The sequence below is a fragment of the Equus quagga genome, chromosome 10 (genome assembly GCF_021613505.1).
Source record: "Equus quagga isolate Etosha38 chromosome 10, UCLA_HA_Equagga_1.0, whole genome shotgun sequence".
Taxonomy (NCBI): domain Eukaryota; kingdom Metazoa; phylum Chordata; class Mammalia; order Perissodactyla; family Equidae; genus Equus; species Equus quagga.
The window spans coordinates 34,922,304-34,947,907 of record NC_060276.1 but is presented as its reverse complement, the minus strand read 5'-3'; the positions used below and the strand labels follow the sequence as shown (position 1 = coordinate 34,947,907).

Genomic DNA, 25,604 nt, shown 5'->3' with positions numbered 1-25,604 from the left:
CTCATTCATGCCATTACAAAATGATTTTGTATTATATGGGCACAAGGTAACCCTGAAACAAAAAAACAGACCAGCTGAGGTTCCAGGGGAGTTGCACCGACCCAAAGCTGTTGTGAAGCCCCTATCTTTACACTGCTGAATTTGATCATCTATATGTAGAAAGTAGTTTAGTCAAGAACTGTGTGTGCTTCTGGTGAGGTTACCAGGACTCTGCGACTTCACAATGGTTGCAGTCATGCGTCTAGGTCGGAGCATGCCTCAAATGGAGACATCTTGCCTTTCTGAGGCTGAGCTACGTTTGCTGCAGGAAAATCTCTGCAGTTCCTTCACTGCACGAAAATGTTTGCAATTCAGGTTGAACTTGGGGCAGGAGTGAAGAATAAAGGCTTTTTTTGAGCACAGGAATGTTTTAATCTAATGTTAAGTCCTTTGTGTACTGGTAGTCATCAATATACCTCATGAATGGCTCTTTCAAATGAATCGTAGAACCTAGAACTTGAAAGGACCTAGAGGCTATCTGATGTAGCTCCCTTCCTTCAGCTAGGGATGCTATTATGATCCCCATTTTACAGGTGAGGCAACTGAGACCCACAGAAAATGCCATTTTGTAGTCCCAGGGCCATCTGAAGACATCATACTTGAGCCTGCCACTGTTTGCACTTTGCCTACTTTGTGATAGTCTGTCCTGGTCACTCTTTGATCTGATGATGCTTTCTAAAGAGTTTGACCATGTTGCTACATGCTGGGCACCTGCTGGGGAGAATTTCCACTCCCAACTCCCATAATTGAGGGCAGATCTGACTCACTCCTGTTTGCCTGTAGAGAATTATTGTATCCTTTAATGCAGTAATACTTTCCCCGAGCCTGTGGAGCTGCACGTGGTTCTTTCGCATGCAGCCTGCCTTTTTCCCAACACTTTGATGTCTGTATTAAAATATTCTTTCCGATGATACTTCACAGGGCACAGGTAGTCATCAGGTAGCTCTCAGTCAACGTGTGATTGCATATCAGACACCAGAACCCATGTAAGTGGCCCAACATAATAGGACAGACTGTTGCATACTTATGCCATTTAGCTGGATGTTAAGGTATTTTGGGGAATTCTCACATACACCATTGAGGAAACCAGTTCACGGAGGCCATATTGATCTTTGGAAACAAATAGAACTAGATTCTAAGCCTTGCTCCACTATGAAATAGTGACTACTTAACTAGCTGTGTGGCATTGGACACATTACTATAAGCTTTCTGTGCCTTAATTTCGCTATCTTTAATGGGATAATAGTACATGTCTCACAGATTTGTTGTGAGGATTGAGGTAATCCACATAAAGAATTTAGCCCACACAATGCCTACCACATTGTAAAGATTTAATGCATTGTTATTATTATCATTATCATCATCATCTTCATCACCATCTCTAACTACATTTCAGGGTTGTTGTATTATTAAATAAAATGATGTAAAGTATAATAGCAGAGTTTTTCATCCCTAGTAGATTCTCAAAAATAGCAACTCTTATAATTATGGTTATTAAAGTGTTAGGAGTATACCATGAAGCTGTCACATTTCTGGAGTGTGGCCTATTTGGTCACATGGTTTATCCTGAGCACATAGTACTGTTCAAATTTTCTAATGCAAGTCCATATGCCCTTGACAGAGAGTAGAGTGATAAACACCATGGAATCCTCTAGAAATGGATCCTCTTTCTGAGTTTTCACATTAACTTTTTGTCAGTTTTCTAAAAGCAGCACTAAAACTTACTTTCAGAAAATAATTTCTTTTGAGGGTAGAATTGTGACAAATGATATTACCAATGTGGCTAACTAACAGATACACAAATTTTGCAAGGAAGAGATGTGTCTGATTACTTGGTCTCAACCTTTCCTGATTTCAGTATCCACCTGCACACCCTATCTTCTACATAAACTCCCAGCCAAACTAGTGTACCAGAAATCTCAAGGAGGTAGAAATCAGCAAGACCTTGATTCTACTCCAGGCTCTACCACTTGTTAGTTTTGTGACCTTGGCCAAGTCTCTGAATGTCAGTTTCCTTATCTATAAAACTGGTTTGGAAACAGTTCCCCAACCCCTTATCTAAAAGCCTTTGGGCCAGAAAAGGTTCATAATTCAATATTTTTTTTTATTCTAAAAATACTGCATGGTATACAACACTTTCAGTGGGATTTGAAAGAGAACCCAGTAATCAATCACATCAATATTTCTGCAATGAAACATGAATATTTACACTGAGAGAGCCTCATAGGTTTTGCCACCGTTTTAGTTTTGGCAGAAAAATTATAAAAAACGGTTTGGTTTTCAGAGCTTTCTGGAATTTGGAATTATTGATAATGGACTGAAGAATTGTACCTGATTTCATGAGATTATTCTAAGGGTTGCATGAAAAACATTATGTGTAGCAGGCGTTCTGCTGACTCTAAGTTAAGATTCAGACACATCTGGGTGTGTGAAGATCCCCAGATGTCCATTTTCTTCAGATGATCTGTGGAAGGGAAAAAGTGCTATGAAGAGGACTGTGTCAGAAACCTAGGGCTGTGGGGGTGAAAGAGCAATCTGGTAGGTCATGATGGTGTTTGTTCTCCAGGCACACGAACCAAGTTGGAAAGTCTGAGCTGGGGTAGCAGGGGCTGTGAGGGAGTGGTTGTTGCTATAGCAAGAAGCCGAAGCTGCTCTTTTCACACGGGCCTCACTGAGACACAGGGCAGAAGCAATGTTGTTTCAGTGTCCAAGTGATAAAGTGTGGCACAGAACAGAAAGGGGGCATTTTGGTAGCCACTCATCAGTGGCTTCAGCCAAAGCTTCTTGATGGGAAGGCAGCACCATTTAGACGCCTCGCAGGTTTGCAGCTGTGAGTACCCCAGAATCCACGCCCCACTCCAGCAGGGGTCTCCATGTTCCCACAGCCAGAGGCACCACCAGCAGCTGGGGCAGGGGGTGGGGAGCTGCCACTGACTGTCTTTCATTAGAAATGTAAGCTCCCTAAGAAAAGGGACTCTCCTGTCTGTCACAATCCTCACTGGATCTCCAGCAACTGGGCAAGTGCCTGGCACATAGTAACTAAGAAACATTTGTTCAGTTAATTTGTTGGCAGTTGACGTTCATGAGGAGAGAGGGAGTAGAAGAACAGCATAAAAGGACTGTTCTTGAGGACTTTCAGAAATAACAGGGGAGATGTTAAGGGGAGCTGAGGCCCTCTGTTGAGCGGGTGGGGACACAAGTCATGACGTGAGTTTTTGAAGTGCATGTGATCTCACCTGTAATCAAGGTCAGGTATGGCCTGGAGAAACTTGAGACCTAACATTTTATAAAGGTTCAAAATGTCTTCTGGAGCAACCTGGGTATTAGATAGCTAAGCTTTGTATAGACACCAAGTGGCTCTTGGAAAGTTTCCAATTATAAAGAAGACCTTCTGGGTGGGATGAAGGTGGAGAAGCAGGGGCTGATTCTGGCAGGTTCTTCTTGGGATTTAGCTTCACCATTTGGCCCTTGTAATGTTAGTTTGGAGGAAGGGAGAGGCAATAATAATTGGTTGGAGAAAAAAAGGAAAAAGAAAAGATTTTCTGTTGTTCTCCACTGTGTCAAGAGGAAACCAGTTTTACTTGAGTTATTACTATTAAGGTGAATTCATTTGCAGCCATATGCTGGCTAAGCATGGGGAAGTGCAAGTTACATATGTCCAATATTACATTGCATTTCTCCTGATAGATGGTAGACATTCAGTAATGATTTTAAATGGATGATATTTCCCTCTAATCCCCTTCCTCCACCTTTGATCTCTGACTATGAGCTTCTTGAGGGAAGGGAGTACAGGTATAGTTCTATCTTTGTTTCTTCCATGCCTAGCATGCTTCCTGATACATAATAGTTGTTAATTAAGAAAGCTTGTTAATTGAATAAGACACATTGATAATTATGACATGGATTTACAAATTAAGGCCACAGAAATAATTAAAAGAAATTATTTTCTCCCAAACTCGTTCAGTCCCATCTGACATGAACACTAATAATTTGCTTAGCAAACAGTTCTTTGGGAGGAAACACAAAAGATAACTTTATTCCACCCCGGGTCTGGGATTATCACAAAGCTGAATTGTGTAAGCTCAGATGAATGAAGTTTTCTTGTTTGTTTTTCTTCTTCTGGCTTTTGAGATTCATTTCCCATAAATCAGAATACAGCACAGAAAATATAACCAGGCCTTTCCTTTTTACAATTGGGTATATCATAGCTGCTGCCTTCAGTTGGCTCACACTTCCTAAGGAGTCCCTTACCTCATTCTAGTTGATGGCTATTTTTACGAGGACCTTCACGACTTGCTGCTCACCTAAATTCGTTTATTCATTTGTCTGCATGCTGACTTTTTAAAAGTCTCCACTCTTATAGGCTTGAATCATTATTCATTCCATATCCTCTCTCAGTTGTTACAAGTCTAGTTTTTGAGCTCTTTCTCTTTTTCCTGATTTATTCACATGAGCCCTTTCTGTTTCCCTTAACCTCTTCTTTAAGTGGTGCCTTTCCTTCTGCCTTTGCTGCCCTAAGTATGCTCTAAACATTTGAACTGATGAATTATATTCTTGTTTGTGTCCTTTCTTCTTCTATTTTCATCACAGTCGATTCTTAGCCTTTTTGATCAGTTGCTGCATGTAAAACTTCATCTCTGGCTTTTTCATTCTGGAAGATGCAACGCTATGCTCGTGACAGTGAGCAAGGGAGGGATTCTTCACCCAGGCAGTGCCCACCATTGCCCTGTGCCTCCCCCACTGCATGCACCAACTCTTTTCTTTATACAGCAAGTCTTTCACTTGGTTCATAAATACTGCACACCTCTAGGTGCCTGGCAGAGTGCTAGGCACTGGAGAGAAAGTGGTGAACATGGCCTTGCTATCAAGAATTGATCTTATTTATTTCATTTATGGACAGTCAACTCTTTTCCCCATGACATGGATAAAACCAACTTCAAAATCATTTTTATCTTTTTGGTTGCAGATGTGCCCATCCTGATTAAACTCATGTTAAAAATTAATTTGCATTTCTTGAAATACAACATTTAACAACCCAGCAGTGTGCTTGAGATCTGACTGGCTGGTCCATTCAAATGTGTCCATGAAATATTCACAGGGGGCTACATGATACCACACAATGTTTGTTCAATATTTCTTGCACACACATTTCTATCGCTTCCTGGATTATCTGTCTTTATGAGCATGCAGAGGGCAGGGACCGGGCCTGTTTGACTCTATTTGTAGGAAAACTAGCTCAGAGCCACATCATTCCATTGCATATAAAATAACATTCACAAGAGGTTACTGATTCACTGGATTTAATTAGTTTTCTTTTCTCTGTGCTTTCTAAGAGAAGTAGTGACTGTTAAATGAAATGAGATGAAATAAAATAAAATAAAATTAATCACATGCTCTAAATGTTTGGCCCCAATTGTGCGGCAGCTTTTAAACATGGGCTGCTTATCTTCTGTTTCTTCTGACCTTATGGATTTTCATATTCCACCCTCAGCTCAAGCTATGTATCAGATATCGTCATCTCCTCTAGGTTGCTTCCTTGGGGCCTGCCTCCCTTGCTGTGATGTGGATGGACAAGACCCAGTCATTTTCCAGGTTAGCAGAGTAAATGATAAGCTCTGGTGTTGAGTTTGTGGATGGTTCACACCCAGGGTAGTTTCAAACTACTTCGTTCAGCAGCTGAGTCTTTGAGCTTCTAAGCCTTTCATAATGTGTTTGTCTTTCTGATTCAGAAACTTTGAAACTATTCCTTCACTAAGTGGAATGTGTGAAGTTTTATTTTGTTTTGTTTTCGTGCCTTCCTTTTTCACATGTTTTGGCACAGTAAATTATTTGAAAACTGCTACTCCTTTCTCTAGGAGCTTTGCAAGCGAGCTATTGGGTCAATGGCCTAGTCCATTTTTCTGGGCCAGCGAAGAAACATCTTTGGGCTCTGAGTTCATCCAAAATGAGCCAGGAAGAGAATATTCTTAGAGGAGAATGTATTTGATTATTGTTTTTTTTAGTACAAGCAGGTTTTCCAAAAGTTGCAGAAAGCATTGAACTTATCTTCAAGTGCCGAATTATTTTTAAATGTCATTTTTAAAACAAGAGAATTTGAGTGTTTAAAAATGACAGTGTTATTTAAAGATAAAGTGGTACATTGTAGCCAACCAAAATCCCCAAACCAGAAAATGGTTTTTCAATTGAGCCAGTCTGTTTTAATCCAGGTTATCCCAAGGCTTGGCTAAAGTAGACATGAGATTGCTCCCCAACTCCACTGTCACCCCCAGCCTTCTAAATAGACTTGCATAAAAATGCATGGCAGCAAAGAAAGACGAGGCAGGGACCGGCCTTCACTCCCAATGTGGTCAGATTGCAATTAACCAGAAAGCTGAGGGTCATCAGCACTGTGCGGCATTTTACATTTCTGTTTAACCAAAGCCCTATTTTTGTCTTCAGCTTCTTGGAGTTGTTAAAAAGTCTTGCTTCCATGTATGAACGCAAAAGTCTGTCTTTGAAATCATGGAGTGGATTACTGTCTGACGACTGAGAACCCTGGTGGGCGCTCGAATCAGAACCAAACTTGTGTCTGGGAAGGGCTCCTTAGCAGTGTGATTTGCAATGTTTCTCCACCCAAAATATTCCTCTCTCATCCTCTCCCCCCAAACCTGCAGTGGTTTCTACAATTCCACTTCTGTAATTCATTCCTTTCAGTTAAGCTTTGCCCATGCAAGAAAGGTCCTGCTAAAATGCAGACACCTAAAAAAAGTAATAAATGAAATCGCTAAGACTGTACTGAGAAGTCAGTCAGATTTTCTCCTTCCCAGACCCAGGAAGGAAACAGGTGGCAACTTTAGCTCACGGGGTCTCTGGGTGGCTGGGATAAGTCCCTGAAAGGAAAGATGGAACACAGGAAGGGAAAGAACATACTAAGACTAGTTCATAACTTTGTTTAACATAGGCCTGTCACATCCACATCACTGTCTTAAACTATAAAGACTCAGATGTTATTGCGCGTGCGCACGCATGTGTGTGTGCACACACATAGGGAGGCTTTTTTAAAAAGTGGAATATAGTAAAAAAAATAATAAATTTATTATTTGAGGCTGCTGTTTTGGGGATTCTAGGTCATTTAAATTTTATTAAAAATCTAAGGAATTTGAAGGCTGTGGGGTGTAACTAGAACAGGATACTTTCACCATCCCCTCCCCCCGGGGGGGAAGAGTGATAAATCCTCAGCTCCCCACCCTCAACATAGTTTTGAGAAATGTCTGATAATTTCAACTGCACTGTAGGGGAAATGGTGCTCTGTCTTCCTACCTCTCTCTCTTCAGAACAGAATTAGGGGGTGTTTGCTTTAAATCTGAAAAAGCCAGGTTAAGAGTTCTTTCTGGCCTTACATGGGTGATGAAAATTAAAAAGGGTCAAAGACTCAAAGAGGATGCCAAGATTAGTGGGAAAGTACACCTCCATCCCCTTTACAAAGACACCCCACGTCTTTCAAAAGAGAACTGGCAAATTACCCTGGAAATCTGCCCCAACAGGCAGTGCTCAAGTAGGAGTCAGAGCCTTTGTTAGCAGGGGTTTGTGGGGGCTGGCACCATAGTGAACACAGTTAAGCCTCACTAATTCCCTGAATGGGGGAAAGGCCAATCTTGATTTGTAAGAGGCTTGAATTTGAAAATATGTTTAAAGAAATGCCATGTTATTATTTCCCAAAACCTGCAGTCAAACTGCTGTCTGGGGTCTGTGCTCTGAGCTGCTGAGACTCTTAAAGCCTTGAACAAACAGATAAGGACTGTAATTAGCATATTGGTCATTTGAATGCAAAGTGCAGTTAGAGTGGCGCTTAAAAACCGCGTGTTAGCGTACTCCCTTAGCAGGTTGTCACTTTCCTATGTTTATAGTATTAATTTGCCTAGCAACCTGCCCCCTTTCATTTTTGGCAGTAAACTTTAGCCTAGCATGTCAGAATTCGTTAAATTTTCCATATTAGCAGCTGGAACGAATAAGGAGTGGGGAGGGGAGAGGGAGGTGAACCACTTGTAAAAATAAACATGAACATATTTTAAACTTCTATTTAACTGACCTTTAAAACTCATCAGTTAATTCATATTTATTATTTACTGAGTAGGAAGTGTATTTTCCTGGATGATTAAAAAGGGGAAGAGGGCCAGCCCAGTGGCATAGTGGTTAAGTTCGTGTGCTCCGCTTCCATGGCCCAGGGTTCACCAGTTCGGATCCTGGGCTTGGACCTACACACCAGTCATCAAGCCATGCGGAGGCAGCGTCCCACATAGAAGAATTAGAAGGACATACAACTAGGATATACAACTATGTACTGGGGCTTTGGGGAGGATAAAAAAAAAAGGAAGATCGGCAACAGATGTTAGCTCAGAGCCAATCTTCCTAAAAAAGAGGCAAGGGATGGGGAAGAGGGCAGGCTGTGTCAAATGCCCCTTCCAAAAGTGACTTGATCAAGTGAACACCACAGAACATTGAGTGTAATGAGTTCCTGGATTATAACAAAATAAGGATTGATTATGAGGCTCAACAGGTGCTTAATTATATGGAACAACAGCACATTGAGATCTGCGTCTATTAAACACATCTGTGATGGTCAGCTAATCCTGCATGCACATATTAACTTTGTTTTTAAGGTTACACTTGAGACCACTTAATTTGAGGTGTGACTGAGTTACATTTGGAAAAGGGGAAAAAAGAGAGAGAGAGACAAATACAGCTGTAATTTTACCCAAATAATTCAATGTCTTCATCATTTTGCTATGCACGTGGAAGAAAAAGGCTACGTTCTTTTCCTAGTCGAGCAAACCATATGACAGATGTGGTGGGGATTGCAGGAAAAAACTGAGTGAAGCCTCAGAGAGGACTGAACTTAAATGCCTGCCCCTTGGGAAAATTCCCCAATTCTACTTTTGGTACCATGAAATTCAGACACTCTGGGAAAGATCGCGAGAGGTTACCCACAAACCTGAGGAGGAAAGATAATCCTTAAGTAATGAATCCCTAATCTAGTGGTTCCCAAACTTTGCTGCATATTAGAATCTGAGAAGATTAGAACCTGAGGAGATCTTTAAAAACCCTGATGCCCAGATTCATGCCATCCAATTAAATCAGAATGTCTGGGGGTGGGGGCAAGGCACTGGTGTTTTATAAAGATCACAAGGTGGTTTCAAGTGCAGCAAATTGGGAACCACTGCCTTAATGGTTTCCTGCTTTACATGCGTTTAGCTTGTATTTAATATTCCCAATTACCCTAAGAAGGAGGTGCTATTAGTCCCCTGTTTCACAGATGTGGAAACTGAGGTTCAGAGAAGCTGAATACGTTGCCTGAGGTCTCAAGGCTGTTAAATCATGAATCTTGGATTTGAATACCAGCAGTTTAATTTCCGAATCTGCATGTTGAACTTCTATGCAATACTGTCCCTCTGGGCTTTATCCCCATATCTAGTACCATTCCAACATATCTGATATACGACAACCCTTTGTCAATTCAGTGAGAATTTATTAAGCACCTACTATGTAAATCATACAATTTTAGACACAGTGTGTGACTCCAGGTAGATTTAAGGAAATGTGACTAACTTCTGATAGTTCAGCGGGCCTTACAGATAGCCATGGGTTGGTTATCTCGCCATTTATGTTAGAGCTTAATCAGCCAAAGACTACCAGAGACAAGAAAGTAGTCCAACAAAGTTAAATGCATTGAGGGAGTGCATTCCAGAGGAACTATAAGATGCCACTCTTGAAAAGAGTTAGGCGGGAATATTTTTTGTAACATTTGGGTTCCCAAATGATTCTGAGGAGAGTCTAAGGAAGCAGGGATAAGTTCTGGATTGACGTTTCTGAGACGTGATTGGGAGAAGGAGGTATTGACTAGGAATTGGGTACTGCCATGAGGTGAGGGGGGCTGAGCAATTGGGAATCCCCGGTAATGAATGAAAATAGCAGAGCAAGTCTGGGGCATCACTAGTAAGAAGCAGTAGTCACTCAGTGGAGGTGGCGGGTCGTTATGGCCTTTTACAACCGCTGCATGACCTTGGGAGAAACAGTGTTTTCTGTTAACTTTGCAACTGGCTTTATCTGTCTGCCCTCTCAGTCTGATTAATGCAGGGCTGCTTTTTCTTAGTTCAAGCTGATTTTCTCTCTTTCAGTCCCAAGCAAGTTTTGACTCCCAGGTTTTAGCCTTTTTCAGTGGGGATGGGCCTGAGAAAAAAGTTGACACTCAGATTAACTATTAGTAATTTTGCTACTTTTTGCTGAATTGGTAAATGATTTAATGGAAGAGTACATGTAAACTGGTGAATTCTGAATAAGGCCTTTATTTCAATTAGTACTATTACACTAATGTCAATTCCCAGGGTTTTGACAATGTACTGTGGTTGTGTAAAATAAAATTAATACAATATATCAAAATATTGGGGGAAACTGGGGGAATGATACCAGGGAACTTCCTGTAATATTTCTGCAACTTCTTGTGAGCCTTAAATTATTTCAAAATAATAAGAAGTTATAGAAGATGTTCAGTGGAAGAACAGGTTTGTGTTGATTATCTAAATAAGGCTTTTTCAACGTGGTCTGACTTCACCTATGCTCTTCCCGGGATAATCCAAAATTGGTTGTACCAGTGTTCCCTTATATGTTGCTGGATGTGACTCTGCTTGATTTGAATACAGTGGCCAGTAGTAATGTTAGTCAACATCCATGCCTACCAGATACAGATCCCTGTGGGGTTATAAATATGGAACCAGTTCATGCATCAATGAGATTTCATTTGAGTAGAGTCTGGAAATATACATTAAATATCACCAGGTAGGGTTAGGAGGGAGAAAGTTATGCTAGGCAAAGAGAAGGGCAGGAGGAAAGAAAGGCACAGAGGTATGAAAGTCAATGCACATCACGGAAACATAATAGTTTGATGGGGCTGACACTTGAGGTATAAGGGAGGACTGCTGGGAGAAGAATTGGAAAGATGGATTGGAGCTTGAGTGTGACAGTCTGGATGTGATTCTCTTCTATCTGAAATTAAGGACTTTGGACTTCCCTTTTAGTACTTCCTACATCTGTCTTGTGTCACAGTTACTAGGGGATATATCTTTTCTTCCCAACTAGATTCCAAGTTCATTGAGGAGATGGTCCAAGTTTGGGTCATCTTTGTAGCATCTGTAGCACCCAGCTGTAAGCTCTGCACTTAGTGGGTGCTAATAAAATTGTCCTAGGAATGAATAATGTATCACAAAGATAGAGTTGATATTCCCTCTCAAGCACATCTGGAGCCCCAAGATAATGTAGAGTGCAGTGTCTACCCACAGGGAAATGAAAGTAGCAGGCAGAAAAACATACAACCCATGCCCCCTCGTGCTCTCTTTGTGTCTGGCTTTGGTGACTGAGTATGGCCATGTCCTGCCATCTTTGACAGATGCACCTCATTGCCCCAAGACGAGGCCATGGTGGCATCCTTTGAAGAGAGGTAATGTGCCTTGTCCTAATGGATTTAGCATTCCACTCACACTTCCCTCTGTTTAACTTTGCTGGAGGGTTGCAGAGATGCCTCACCCCTCCACCACCTGTTCCTCAGGTCTCTGAATTATAGCAAGTGCAGTGGTTCAGATGGGACCTGGAGATGATAGGTAAGGAACTCCTCAAGAAGGAGATTTTCTCCAGAATTTGACTAACACACATTATCTTGAGGGATCTCAACCATGCCTGTTGGTGATTTTTCCATTTTGCCTCCTGAGAAAAATGTTCCATAGCTCACCACTTCAGATGGTTGGGTGTGGGGATGGGGGCACTTCTGTTCCTGACAACCTTATTATGTGGTTATCAGGAGCAGACACTGCCCAGGTTGTCACGACAACCAGCAATGATTCAAAGCTTCTCTGAAAGGTCTGTATCTCTGGCAAATAATCAGCCTTTAGCTCTCAGCAGATGCTGAATTGAGCAGCCAATCACAGTGAGCTGGGAAAGCATGACATCATAGTCCAGTCGGTCCAAAAAAAAATTAAGATTTGGTTTTTCATTTCTCTCCTTGGTTCTTTGTCCCTTAGATTTTGTCCTCCATATTTTCCTTCTATCTTTTTTCCTAATAAAATGGGGAAAGCAATGAAACCAACTTTCCAAATTCAATTTACTCTGCCGTTTAACTTAGGTTCAGGCAGTGCAGTGATCAGAGTGTGTGGGGAAGGAATGTATAATATGATCCACGTAGGAGCAAAATCAAACAGAGCATCAGCTCAATTAAATAATGTGGTTTGATATGTAGGACCATGGTGAAAGTGGGGCTAATTAAAACCAAGTCAGAGGAGAGGAACTTCCTAATTCTCATATTAATTCATCCAGAGCCACCTGCATTTAATTGCCTTCTGCTTTTCCTTTGCTAACACCCTAGTGGAAGGGAGAAGGGCAGAGGCTGTAGGCTTCTGAAAGCTTGTAGGTTCTGCAGGGCAGGTCTCTAATGGATGCTAATTATAGTGAAAGAAGGTGAGGGGAGATCCCCCATTCCCAAGGTCCCACCATAGAGGGAACATATGTAAATTGGGACTCATGAAGTCTGTTAAGGAGGTGTATATTTCTCAAATCTGTTAAATCCACTCTTGTTCCATTAGCCATTTTCTTCCATACAAGAGTCCAGGGAGATAGGCAGGGCAAGTTTCACGGAGGGGAAAACTAAAGCCCGGGGAAATCTGAGTTTTGCTCAAGGTTTCCTAGCCAGAGGATAGACTAGAATCTGGGTCTTCTGATTGCCTAGCCAGAACTCTGAAGACCCAGGAGGATGGTGATTTCCTAGCTATGGGCTTTCCTCTTTCCCCAGCCTCTGGTTTTTAAGGGACCTATGATGAGACCTTTTGGCATCTCTGAGGCTCCTTGCTCTTTGCTCAGCAGGCTATGCACCATGTTGCATCCTACAGGAGAGCTAGACCCCCAATGATGAGAGTAGGGAATAGGAAGAAAGGGGCCCAGTAGGTCCTGACCACAGTGATGTTAATAGGTTGTAGTGATCAGGCCCTGGTGAAGGAGGAGTGGGCACTGTGCTCCCAGCCAATGCCTTGTGCCCTAGCTGCCAAGCCAGGTTTTTTTATATTCAGAGCAAGAGGGGGGAGTTTTTTAAAAGTGCAGCTGCGGCAGTAAAATCTGTGAAGACTGTGAGCCACAGAGACCCAGAGTTTACCACTGGGAACAATTTCTGGCTGTGGGACTTGAGGCAGGGATGGGAAGGGAGCCAGGATATCCAGGCTGCTTTTGCCCAGTGCCTTGTACATTTCTGCCCTGCATCCAGTGCCTGCCCAGGTATGGCTCAGCTTAGACTGGCGCACCGTAGCCTTTATTGCCACACTTGAACCATTGACCTGGCATTCAATGCCCTTTTGGGATAGCAGGGATGTTTGTTTAGTTTGATTTGTCTTAAGACAAAGAAGGCTATATTTTCCCTTTTTAATGTTCTTACATGCAAAATACTGTATATGCTCATTGTAAAAAATGTACAGATAATGCAGAAGTATATAAAGAAAACAGTTAATGCTCCCCTGCCACACACACATATCCATGTCTTTTTCCCACCTTTTTAATTCCCAGAGTTACCCTACTAGCAGTTTGGTGTGTATAATTCCAGCTTAAACACACACACACAGCAAATTTTAAAAAAACAATAATAGTACACATGCCGTTCTACAAATTTTTTCACTGAAGAATGTGTCAAGGTATGTTTCTCTTTCAATACATAGGAATATACTTGATTCTTTTTTTTTAATCTTTCTTTCTTTATTATTTTTTATTTTTTATTAAGGTTATGAAAGTTAACATCCTTGTGAAATTACAGTTGTACATCATTATTAGTCATGTTGTAGGTACGCCACTTCACCCCTAGTGCCCTCCCCCCACCCCCCTTTCCCCTGGCAACCACCGATCAGTTCTCTTTGTCCATATGTTAACTACCACCTATGAGTGGAGTCATACAGAGCTCGTCTTTCTCTGTCTGGCTTATTTCACTCAACATAATACCCTCAAGGTCTATCCATGTTGTTGTGAATGGGACGACTTTGTCCTTTTTTATGGCTGAGTAGTATTCCATTGTATATACATACCACAACTTCTTTATCCAGTCATCAGTTGCTGGGCACTTAGGTTGGTTCCATGACTTGGCTATTGTGAATAATGCTGCAATGAAGATAGGGGTGCATGGAACTTCTGGAATTGCTGATTTCAGGTTCTTAGGATAGATACCCAGTAGTGGGATGGCTGGGTCATAAGGTATTTCTATTCTTAACTTTTTGAGGAATGTCCATACTGTTTTCCATAGTGGCTGCACCAGTTTGCATTCCCACCAACAGTGTATGAGGGTTCCTTTTTCTCCATGGCCTCTCCAACATTTGTCACTCTTGGTTTTGGCTATTTTTGCCATTCTAACAGGTGTAAGGTGATATCTTAGTGTAGTTTTGATTTGCATTTCCCTGATGATTAGTGATGATGAGCATCTTTTCATGTGTCTATTGGCCATCCGTATATCTTCTTTGGAGAAGTGTCTGTTCATGTCCCCTGCCCATTTTGTAATTGGGTTGTTTGATTTTTTATTGTTGAGTTGTGTGAGTTCTTTGTATATTATGGAGATTAACCCTTTGTCAGATAAATAACTTGTGAACATTTTTCCCCAATTAGTGGGCTGTTTTTTTGTTTCAATCCTGTTTTCCCTTGCCTTGAAGAAGCTCTTTAGTCTGATGAAGTCCCATTTGTTTATTCTTTCTATTGTTTCCCTCATGTGAGGGGTTACGGTGTCCGAAAAGATTCTTTTGAAGCTGATGTCAAAGAGTGTACTGCTGATATTCTCTTCTAGAAGACTTATTGTTTCAGGCCTAATCTTTAGGTCTTTGATCCATTTTGAATTTATTTTAGTAAATGGTGAAAAAGAATGGTTGATTTTCATTCTTTTACATGTGGCTGTCCAGTTTTCCCAGCACCATTTGTTGAAGAGACTTTCTTTCCTCCATTGTAGGCCCTCAGCTCCTTTGTCAAAGATTAGCTGTCCATAGATGTGTGGTTTTATTTCTGGGCTTTCAATTCTGTTCCATTGATCTGTGCACCTGTTTTTGTACCAGTGCCATGCTGTTTTGATTACTGTAGCTTTGTAGTATGTTTTGAAGTCAGGGATTGTGATGCCTCCAGCTTTGTTCTTCTTTCTCAGGATTGCTTTAGCAATTTGGGGTCTTTTGTTGCCCCATATGAATTTTAGGATTCTTTGTTCAATTTCTGTAAAGAATGACATTGGAATTCTGATTGGGATAGCATTGAATCTGTAGATTGCTTTAGGTAGTATGGACATTTTAACTATGTTTATTCTTCCAATCCATGTGCATGGAATGTCTTTCCATCTCTTTATGTCGTCGTCGATTTCTTTCAAGAAGGTCTTGTAGTTTTCCTTGGTTAAATTTATCCAAAGGTATTTTATTCTTTTTGTTGTGATCGTGAATGAGATTGAGTTCTTGAGATTTTTTTCTGTTAGTTCATTGTTAGCGTATAGAAATGCTACTGATTTATTATGTATGTTGATTTTATACCCTGCAACTTTGCTGTAGTTGTTGATTGTTTCTAATAGTTTTTCTATGGATTCTTTGGGGTTTTCTATATAAGATCATGTCATCTGCAAACAGCAAGAGTTTTACTTTTTCGTTGCCTATTTGGATTCCTTTTATTTCTTTTTCCTCCTGAATTGCTCTGGCCAAAACGTCCAGTACTATGTTGAATAAGAGTGGTGAAAGTGGGCACCCTTGTCTTGTTCCTGTTCTGAGAGGGATGGGTTTCAGTTTTTGTCCGTTGAGTATGATGTTGGCTGTCGGTTTGTCATATATGGCCTTTATTATGTTGAGGTACTTTCCTTCTATTCCTATTTTATTGAGGGTTTTCATCATAAATGGATGTTGGATCTTGTCGAATGCTTTCTCTGCATCTATTGAGATGATCATGTGGTTTTTGTTTCTCATTTTGTTAATGTAGTGCATCACGTTGATTGACTTGCGGATGTTGAACCATCCCTGTGTCCCTGGTATAAATCCCACTTGATCGTGGTGTATAATCTTTTTGATATATTGCTGTATTCAGTTTGCCAAAATTTTGTTGAGGACTTTTGCATCTATGTTCATCAGTGATATTGGCCTGTAGTTTTCCTTCTTTTTGTTGTCCTTGTCAGGTTTGGGGATCAGGGTGATGTTGGCTTCATAGAATGTATTAGGGAGTGCTCCATCTTCTTCTATTTTCTGGAATAGTTTGAGAAAGATAGGTATTAAATCTTCTTTGAATGTTTGGTAGAATTCTCCAGAGAAGCCGCCTGGTCCTGGACTCTTATTTTTGGGGAGGTTTTTGATTACTGTTTCATTTTCTTTACTTGTGATTGATCTATTCAGATTCTCCATTTCTTCCTGATTCAGTATACTTGATTCTTTTTAACTGATGTATAATATTCCAAAATATATATACACCATAATTTATTTAAAAATTTCCTTATTGAGGGACATTTAGGTTGTCCTTTATGTAAGATTTTCTCATTCTTACATTAGATTCAGCAATGAACATACTTGGACTTATCTTGGCATGTTTCTATGAGTATATCCATAGTCAGATTCCTTGAGTCAAAACTGCTTGGTCAAGTGGCAAATGCATTTACAATTTTCTAAGTATTGTCAATGGCTGTGCCATTTTACACTCCCATCAATGGTATATGAGAATGAGCAATGTTCCCTTTATCTGAGATTTGACTGGAACAGTTTGAAGATATGCCTTTTAGTTTACTTCTGTTGCTATAAGCCCCATCCCAGAGCCTCTCGCTTCTCATGTGACTCAAGGGCCCAGTTGGGTTGGTGAAAGCCAAAGGAGAAATACGTGTAGGGTGGTAAAAATAACACAGAACTGAGAGTGGGAGACGTGGTTTCTAGGACTGTCTCTCTGAGGCATGGACAGCCTACTTTAAACCCCTGGGCATCCATTCACTCATCTGTGAGATGCAGATCATTGTAATTGCCACAGTACACTGTTGTGGTTGTTGTGAGGATCAAACAGAGAGATATGAAAGAGGTTTGTAACCTGAGAATCAGGGTACACATGCCAAGTGGTTATTATGGTAGTGTTGTCATTATATCCTTAAATCAATGAACTTGAGGAAGGGAACAGGGGACAGTGGGAGTTGAGTGGGGAAGATTACACAGATGAAATCTTTAAGACATTTCAGCTTCCATGAAAGTTCCCATGCAGTTGTCCTATATTCTTGGAGAGCAAACCACGTTGGCAGTAAAGACTGCTTTATGGTATCAAGAACAATATAGGTTATCACTCTTTCACAGGAATATTGAAGTCTTTTGTGCTGGGTCTGGCTCCTAAGTCCAGTCCTCTTTCTATGACACTACTATGCTTTAATTCGTCAAGCACCTAATAGCATTTTGGCCCCATGCTGGTTTCTATAATCACCAGGGAAAGAAGAAATACACACATGAAATGTTTAAATAACCATGTGCCATGACTGCATAAACAGCCCTGAGTTATAGCTGAGGTATATGGGAGAATGAGAGTGAAATCAAATACCTTTTAATCACAACTTAAATCAATAGCCTACAAGACCCGAGTTAAATCATTAGCCAGGAAAATCCAGTTATACCTTTCTACTTCTTTAAAAAAAGGTGTTCTTATTGTTTAAAATAACCCAAATAAGTACATTTTACAAATCAGAGATATAACTAAGTAAATGACATTCATTTAGATCGTGACTTCTTACCATGATGTAAAAACAAAAATCTGTATGATGGGTTACTTTTTTTTAGCCCCAAAGTTAATTAAAAAGATATCTATAAAATCACTGGAAGCAGAACCATCCTGATTTCAACCTATTTGTCAGGGATTTGAGGAGGAGGGTGATGGGTGTTCTTGCATGAGAAGACAAGTAACCACCACACACAAAAAAAGCTATTTAAAAATGATTGATTTTACAAAACACCAATCTGGTATACTCTGTTTTATTTTCCAAAGCAAATATGTAATTTAACAAACCCAGTAACGCCACCTATCTTATTAGAAAAAGCACGGGTTTTGGACTCAGATCCAGATACAAATCCCAGCTCTGCCACTTTCTACAATGTTCCTGGAATACTCATGCATGCATACATATATTTTTCAATTAAGAAAAGTAAAAAGTAAAATGCAAAGTGACCTCTGAAAAAGTCTGGAGTATGTAGTTTACTTAGTCTTTACCTCCCTCTTTCCTGCTTTGGAAGGGTCATTGTTCTTTTTTCAATTCCCAGGATCATCACAATTTAAAATGAATTAGTCCAAAGACACATCCCATTCTCCAACTTCCCCAGATGTTGTCTCTGCTGAATCTAGAGGCCTACTGTGTGACTTTTCCTAAAAGGACCTTGGCAGATATATTAATTCACTCTCCATCTTGAAACTTATTTTGTTGGCATTATGGAGAAATGATTGCTGGATGTTATGCGGTGTTGAGAAAATCGGATAAAAGTGCACTGAGGAGGGTCATGACCCATTTTGACCATTTAAGCATGTGAAGATATATTTATCTTTAAAAAAATAAGTTTGAAAGTGGAGAGGAAAAATCACCCACAACCCTACTACTTTAACCCAACTATTATAAATTTTATGTTCTCCTGATCTTTTTTTGCAGGCATATTTTTACATCATTATGATTCAAATGTAGTTATTATTTTGCATTCTTTGTCATTTCTGATGACAGCTTACTCTCTTCTTGCTGGGTTTTACCATAATTTCCATAATCTAGCCAAATCCGCGTTGGGGGGTATGGATTTTGGAGTAGCAAGAGATGATTTGGGGATTTAGATTTTAGACTTTGGAGACCAGCAAAAATTTGAACTTTTCCTTAAAGACAAGAGAGGCCATGGAAGGTTTTAGGGAAAGCCACATTTTAATGAAATTAAATGTATCTATCTATAACTACGTATCTATAGATATATATAAACTTGAAGTAGATTATCCTTTTTTGTATAATGGTCTGTGTTTTGAAATGTGTGTTTCATACACAGAAAGATAGTTTCCTCATCCAGATTGTCATCTCTTTGAATCCCACTGCCATATGTGCCTGAGTTTACTGTGTATTCCAGAGACTCCGTTAGTGTAACCTGCTTGCTGGCCTGACAGGTGGTGTCCCAAATCCAAACCATTTCACCCCAATAGAGAGTGCCGGTGTAGCTGGATATATTTCCTCCTCTGAAAATTTACCCGAAATCGCATTCTTCCGGAGGGAGGCAGTTAAGGAACATACACGAAATACCCCCTCCCCTCCCTACTGTCAGGTGCGCCTCTGTCTTGATGGCCCCACCTCCGTCTAGAACAACCCTGACAGTGTAGAAGTTTCCATCTCCCTTTCCTTTCCCTCTCCCTATTCCCTCCCCTTCATTTTTTTTCCCTCGCAAGCGCTTCCTGCCTGGAAACAAAAGATTGGTCCCCAGTAGCCCACTCAGGGCGATTTTAGTTTTATGCTCACCCTCTGATTGGCCTATGTACGGTGCAGAGCCCGGGTGACGTCATAGCAGAGAAGGGCTAGGGAGCGGTTGTCGAGCAGGGGCTTTACCGCGGGCGGCCAGCTGTCGGCAGCTGACCGTCTGGGGTCTCGCGCAGGGGGCTGCAGCTTTTCCTGGCCTGGAGCAAGTGTGCAGGGCCGGGAGGAGAGCCAGGGGCAAGCGGGCCGGGCCTGGGGCTGCGGCTGCGGCCGCGGGGCTGCGGCTCCCCAGCCCCACCAGCCCGAGCGCTCGGAGGTAGAGGAAAGGTCTTGACAGGGTGGCTGGACCAGTGGCAGGTAAATCCCTCGATTTACGGCACCCGGCTCGCTCCCGGGAAGGGGTGGAGGCTGGGTGCTGCTTTTAGGCTGCTGGGCAGATTTTCTGCCCTCCTGGGCCCCCTCCTGCTCTCGCGGCGTCCCAGCCTCGAGTGCCCTACGTGGTTGTCCCGGAGCTCCAGCGCGCAGTTTGCATGATCTGGGTTCGCGAACGCGGACAAGTGGGTGTGTCAGGGCCATCCCCGGAGGGTCTGGGCCCCTTCACTGGGTCAAGCTCTAGACTCTCTTGCCGGCGCCTGGGCCTCTCGAGGCAAAATCCGCCCCAAAAGCTACGTCAGCTTGTAAGTCTTTTACCGTCTTCCCACCCCCCCTCCTTTCCCCCAGCGGTGACAGCACCCCCCTCCCCCGAAGGGGAGGGGGTGTGGCAGTGCCCCGGGCAAGTCCGGGAAATGGGGAAAAGCTCGACCTGAGCAAACAGAAAAAGTGACGATTTTCTTAAACGGGCGCCTTTCCCCTTTCCCCCTTTCTTCTATTTTTCTTTCTCTCTCTCCCCTTTTTTGCTGAGGGGAGGGTAATGACAGGAGGACTCTTTTATTCTCCTGCGGGGCCTAGGATCATGCAATAATGTCCCTAGAAAGCCGAGGGTCTATCAGATGGCCTTTGTCTTTGTCTGGGGAGCAGGATCGTTAGGTCCACTTTCTCCCTTCCCTGTCCCCCAGCTTGCAGGGGGCCTTGCCTTCAGTGTGAGAACTGGCTCTGGCAAAATTACTGCCGCACTTTTGAGCGGAGTGAACGTTTTAGATTATTGCTCTCGCAGGTTTTCCTCCCCTAGATGGTGGTTGGAGGGTAGGGTAGGGGAGCAGCGGGAGGGCGGTGCCCGCAGGGAGGCAGCCAGAGGCCCCACTTGTTTTTTTGGTCGCACCTTCCAGAATCCAGTGACTGACTCTGGACTTGAGGGTTCTGGGCTGTGGTCTATAGAGGCGAAGGAGAGAAGGGTGAGTGGCTTGGCTTTGGGAAGCATGAAGGGGGCGTTTGCAGTGCTATTTCTTTTTAAATGGCATTTAGCAGGGAAGCTTTTAGCCATGTTAGTCTTGCTCCCCCCATGGTTTTGCAGACTCAAATCCAGGCCAACTGTATGGCTGTCTGAGGTGTTCGAACAGAAGGAGGTCCATTCCTGTTGGTGACAACACTGTGGCCCTGTTCTGGGATGACCAAGGTATAAAGGTCAGTGCGGTATTCACTGGGCCATTTGCAAAATTATAATTGGGCAGGCCTGTGATTTGGTACTTGAGGCCCCTAATCAGGTGCACCTTTGGGCAAAGGGGCTTAACATGGTAATGGATGATTAATAGGCCAGGCTTGGAGAGACAGCCATGTAAGCCTCTGTTTCTGGATACAAATGTCAGACCCTCATCCCCCATGAAAGAGGCAAAATGGGAAGTGACTGGGATGTATGCTGGGTAGAAGCCAAGAGCTGAGAATCTCAAATCTCAGGCCAGAGGGACCTTGAGATGTCAAGGAGCAGACCCTCCAGGCAGGCAAGTAGGCCTTGTAGGAGAGACCTTACAGAAAAGGGAGATTCGCCTGTGAGAGGGGTGAAGGCAAGGGGCCACAATGCTCTAAAGGACCTTCTGACTAGCTGAGCATTCCCACAGGTAGCAGATTTTCTGGTTAGAGACAGAAAGGGTATAAAGAGCAGACAAGCTTGCTGAGGTCTTTGGGGGGGGGGGGGCGTGGCGTGGACATGACAGGTGAGGGAAGTGAGGAATAACTGCGGGGATAGGTAGGTGCTGCCCCAGGGAGTCCGCTCTTATGAGGCCAGAGAAGGTGGCCAAGGCAAAAAAAAAAAGAATCAGATCTAGAAATCAGATAAAGTAGATAGGAACAAAGTGAGAGAGAGAGAGAGAAGAAGAAAAAGCCATCGTCTTACCAGGAGCCCAAAGGCCCTGATTTCCCTGGTGAGATGGGGAAATTTTGGTGGCTCAGCCCAGACTTAGGGAGAGGACTTCTTGCTATTTAGGGAATCAATACCATTCCCATCTGTGTAACCCACCTTCAGGAGCCAGTAGCTTTGGTCAAGGGAAGAAGAAACTCCGTGAGCAGCAGCCTCAACAACTGGCTTTCCTCTTGGGTAAGGAGAAGGGAGTGAGGGAGCTTTGCATCTGGCCAAGACTGGTAGGTTGACTGCTTTTACAGGGGGTGGGCCAAGCCCAGGTCTAGGGTCTCTGCTCCAGGCATGGAGGTATCTGCCTGCGCTCAAAAACTTCAAAAGTGCTCCTTTCCAGGGGCCTGTGCAGGCTGAGGGACAGTGAAAACCACTATCCTAGAAGGTAAGTGTAGCTGTCGAGGCATCTGGGGTGCAGCTTAAGCTTCAGCCGCCCTGCTGTCTCCCAGCCTCTCCAGCTGCCAGAGGCTAGGCATTTCCTTCTGCAGGGCTAGCGTGGACTCTTCTGCCAACTCCGCACTACGCAGCTTCCCCAGCAGTGGCTGGGAAAAGGCATGCAGTGGCATGCAGGGCTGGAATCCTCCATTTCAGGTGTGAAGCCCGAGTCTCAGGTCAAGTAGCAGCCATATATTTAAAATCTGATTTAGGGGTACCAGAGAACCAAGTGAATCCTTGGATCTGGCAGTCTGTTTCCATTTCCCCCCAGAAATGTGTTGCTCCCTACATCGCTTCGCGACTTTGGAAGGCATTTACGTTTACATCTGTGGCGATTACTTGAGTCACTAATACCCGCAAGTGAACCCAGAGTTTAATTGGAAATGTTAATCAATGCAATGGATCCGTGTCTGATTTGCACATTTGGTCAATTATCGGCAGGTTGGGGCAATCTGTGCCTCACCCAGGGGATGTGATGAGGAGCAAAACGTGTAGCTACAGCTGGGTCTGCAGGTGGGAAGCAAAATGTGTGAGGTGGACCTGGAAGACTGGAAAGAGAGGAATTATTTACTGGTGGGGAATGGAAGTCATTCCAAAGGTTTGGTCACAGAGACGCCTGGGTGATGGATCGCTGAGATGGAATAGCACAGGCTTGGATCATACACAGTGGAGGGAGAAGCTAAGGTTTTTCCCTGATGTGGGAGGGGGCTGGATTTGGGGAATGAACTTTTTTAGGGACTAGAGGACCAGGACCTGGTGTGGAATGAACTCTGGGAGTCAGAAGTCAGGCCTTCTGGTCTGAGTGTTTCTGCCTCTCTCTGGGCCTAAGTTTCCTTTCTTTCAAATGATGGAGTTGGACTAAGTACTTTCTAAAATGGTCGCGACATTTTAGGAAGTGAGTCCCATTTGTTCTTGGTTATGAAGACAAGTCGCTAAAGAACAGCCCCGCCCCCCCCATTACCCCTTCTAAGTCACGCTTTTTGGTATTTCCTCAAATTTGGGGGGAAACAATACAAAACAAACCCGCAGCCACTACACACATTCATCTCTTTCGGTAGTGTGGCTTTACTTTTCTTCATGCGAAAGGGGAGCAGACAGCAAAAGAGAAGTCCGAGTTGAGAATCTGCTAGCAACTCTCTAACCAAGCCCCTGAAAAGCTCTATGGGGATCTTATATAGATCTCATTCAGTGGGATGGGAGGTGCGGATGTCGACTATTGGCCCTGACTCCCTAACTCAGTCTCAAAATAGAAGGACTGGGTGTGAAGGTGAAGGAAGGGCCTTTTTCTTCTGTCTTTCTCGCCCTTTTCTCTTTAGGCCGGGTGAACTTTTTGGAATTCTGCGCCCTGGAGACGCTACCCCTAAAAGCACACTTGCGCCCTCTAGTGATCTCAGTAGGGCCACCTTTGGCAGAGTTCCCTATGCTCTGGTGCCAGTGCTAAATCCTTGTGCAGCTGTTACTCCCTGTGGAGAAGGGCTCTAGTCCTTCCAAGTGGCCTGAAGAAGAAACTCAGACAGCTGTGGCTTCCTGCAGGCCCTTCTTGTATATGGAGGGGGCTAAGAGTTGAGAGAGGGAGAAATCCCCCTAGTGCCCATGTTCTTGCTTTGGGCCTGAAAAAGTTTCCAGGACTCCTTTCCCAGCTGTCTTCAGGGCTGGGCAAGGCACCTGTCATGAGAGTGCTCTGTGGTAGAGAGGGTGGGTTGTCCATAACTTCCCTCCCCCCATAAACAAGGTGCCAGCCCTAATGCCCAGACAGAGATGCTGGTAGGAAGCTGGAATGCAGCAAGGCTGGGGTGCTGGTAGGCATAGGATGCATGCACTAATCCCTACCCCAGCCTTCAGTGGGAGGCTGAGCCATGGGTACACACACAAGGCAATAGAGACACACAACATGATACAGACACACAATGTGGCATAGACATATAATACTAATATGGATTAGACACATGGCACACAGCACAGAGATGATGCAATACACATGCAACAGAGTGCAGACCCACAGCCCATACACAATATGGTACCGACGGGATACACATACATAACACAATATAAACACAACTGCACACACCCCCAACATGATACAGACTCAACACAAACACAACATAGTATAGATATGACACAACACACACAATATGGTACAGGCACACAAATACAACATGGTACAGAGAGCAGCACAGATATACTTGACCCCACATGTGCTCACACACAGGACACATCCCCGTACTCCCAACTCAACACACCCCCAGGCAGGCGAGAGAACTGTAGCCACCAGGTGGAGTCCTGTGTCCTGCCAGTTGCATCTGCCCTGGCTCCAGCTGTACAACTGGTGAGTTTGAAGCAGGCTGCCATGGAGTTAATAAGTGGCTGAGGGAAGGTGGAGGTAGGAAAGCTCTTGATCTTGCACAGAAACCTGGAAGTGCTCTGTTAGTGCAGGTGCGTGCATCCCACCCTTTCATCCTCTAGCGCTGTTCCCCACCCCTATGGGTGTATGCTGCCTCCCCAGGACCAGCCCTTGGGTCTGGGAATGGGCAAGGGGCTTCTAGTGGCCATTCTTCTTGAGCCCTCTTGGAGCCCCACCCCTCTCTGGAACTTTGGCAGCCCTCACTCCCCTATCCCCAACCCACCCCCTTGCAGAATGAACTCATACAGCCAGGGAGGGGGTGGGCAGACCACTCAGCAGGGCAGTGGGTGGGATTTGGAAAGGCATCTTGGAGTGTGCGTATGAGCAGCACACAGGGAATACCAGGGCCCCTGGGTGACAGATGTGCTCTGGAGCCTTGCTTGCCAAGAGCAAGTGGCAGACCTGGGGTATGGCTTGGTCTTTTTGAGAAGAGAGAATTGGGAATTATGGGGCTTCCTTTGGCCCATTGAAGCTTCAGTTTTGCTATGTTCACCTTTGGATATCCATCTATCCATCCATGTCTTTGGATTAGGATCCTGTGCCTTCTGGTATCTTCTAATAGAGTGTGTGCTAGCCTGGATCCGGCTTTATTGGGAGTTACATATAGGTTCTGCTTTTCTTTGAGGACAAACACCATGGAGGGAAGCGGGGACAGGGGAGGAAGGGTCACAGAGCTTGGGGTCCTATTAAGGGATGATGGGTCTTCTCCTTGAGAAGCTCAAGTGATCATAGGGAAAGGCAGAAAAGGGAGAGGTTAAAGGGACCCCGTCTCCTTTATGGTTGTACATGGAAACTTCTGTGGGGAAGATAGGGTAAATCATCACCAGTAAAACCCCCACAGTATATATTCACCCTAAGAAATCTGAGAAAGATGTATCTGGTGGAGATTGGGGGAAGGCAGAGGGGAGTTCCAGTTAGGATCAGGCTGAGGCCTTCAGCAGCTGTGAGATGGCAGCAGATTACAAGGTTTCAGAGTGCCCCCCCAAACAAGGAGGTTGTAG

The 25,604-nt window shown here is 43.5% G+C and overlaps 1 protein-coding gene across 3 annotated transcripts in view; it reads left to right on the top strand.

Annotated features, from left to right (window-relative positions):
* The window catches only part of PAK3 (p21 (RAC1) activated kinase 3), a 256,878-nt gene that overhangs the window by 117,302 nt on the left and 113,972 nt on the right, over nt 1-25,604 (top strand). Inside the window, exons 1-3 of one of the 3 annotated variants that reach the window (XM_046673734.1) lie at nt 19,633-19,843; nt 20,752-20,817; nt 20,937-21,046. The exons of 1 other annotated variant lie outside the window; for it this stretch is intronic. The gene's annotated coding sequence lies outside the window, so the exon portion shown is untranslated. Of the gene's footprint in view, nt 1-19,632; nt 19,844-20,751; nt 20,818-20,936; nt 21,047-25,604 lie in introns of those variants that run through there. One more of the 3 variants, XM_046673735.1, reaches the window with a different exon arrangement.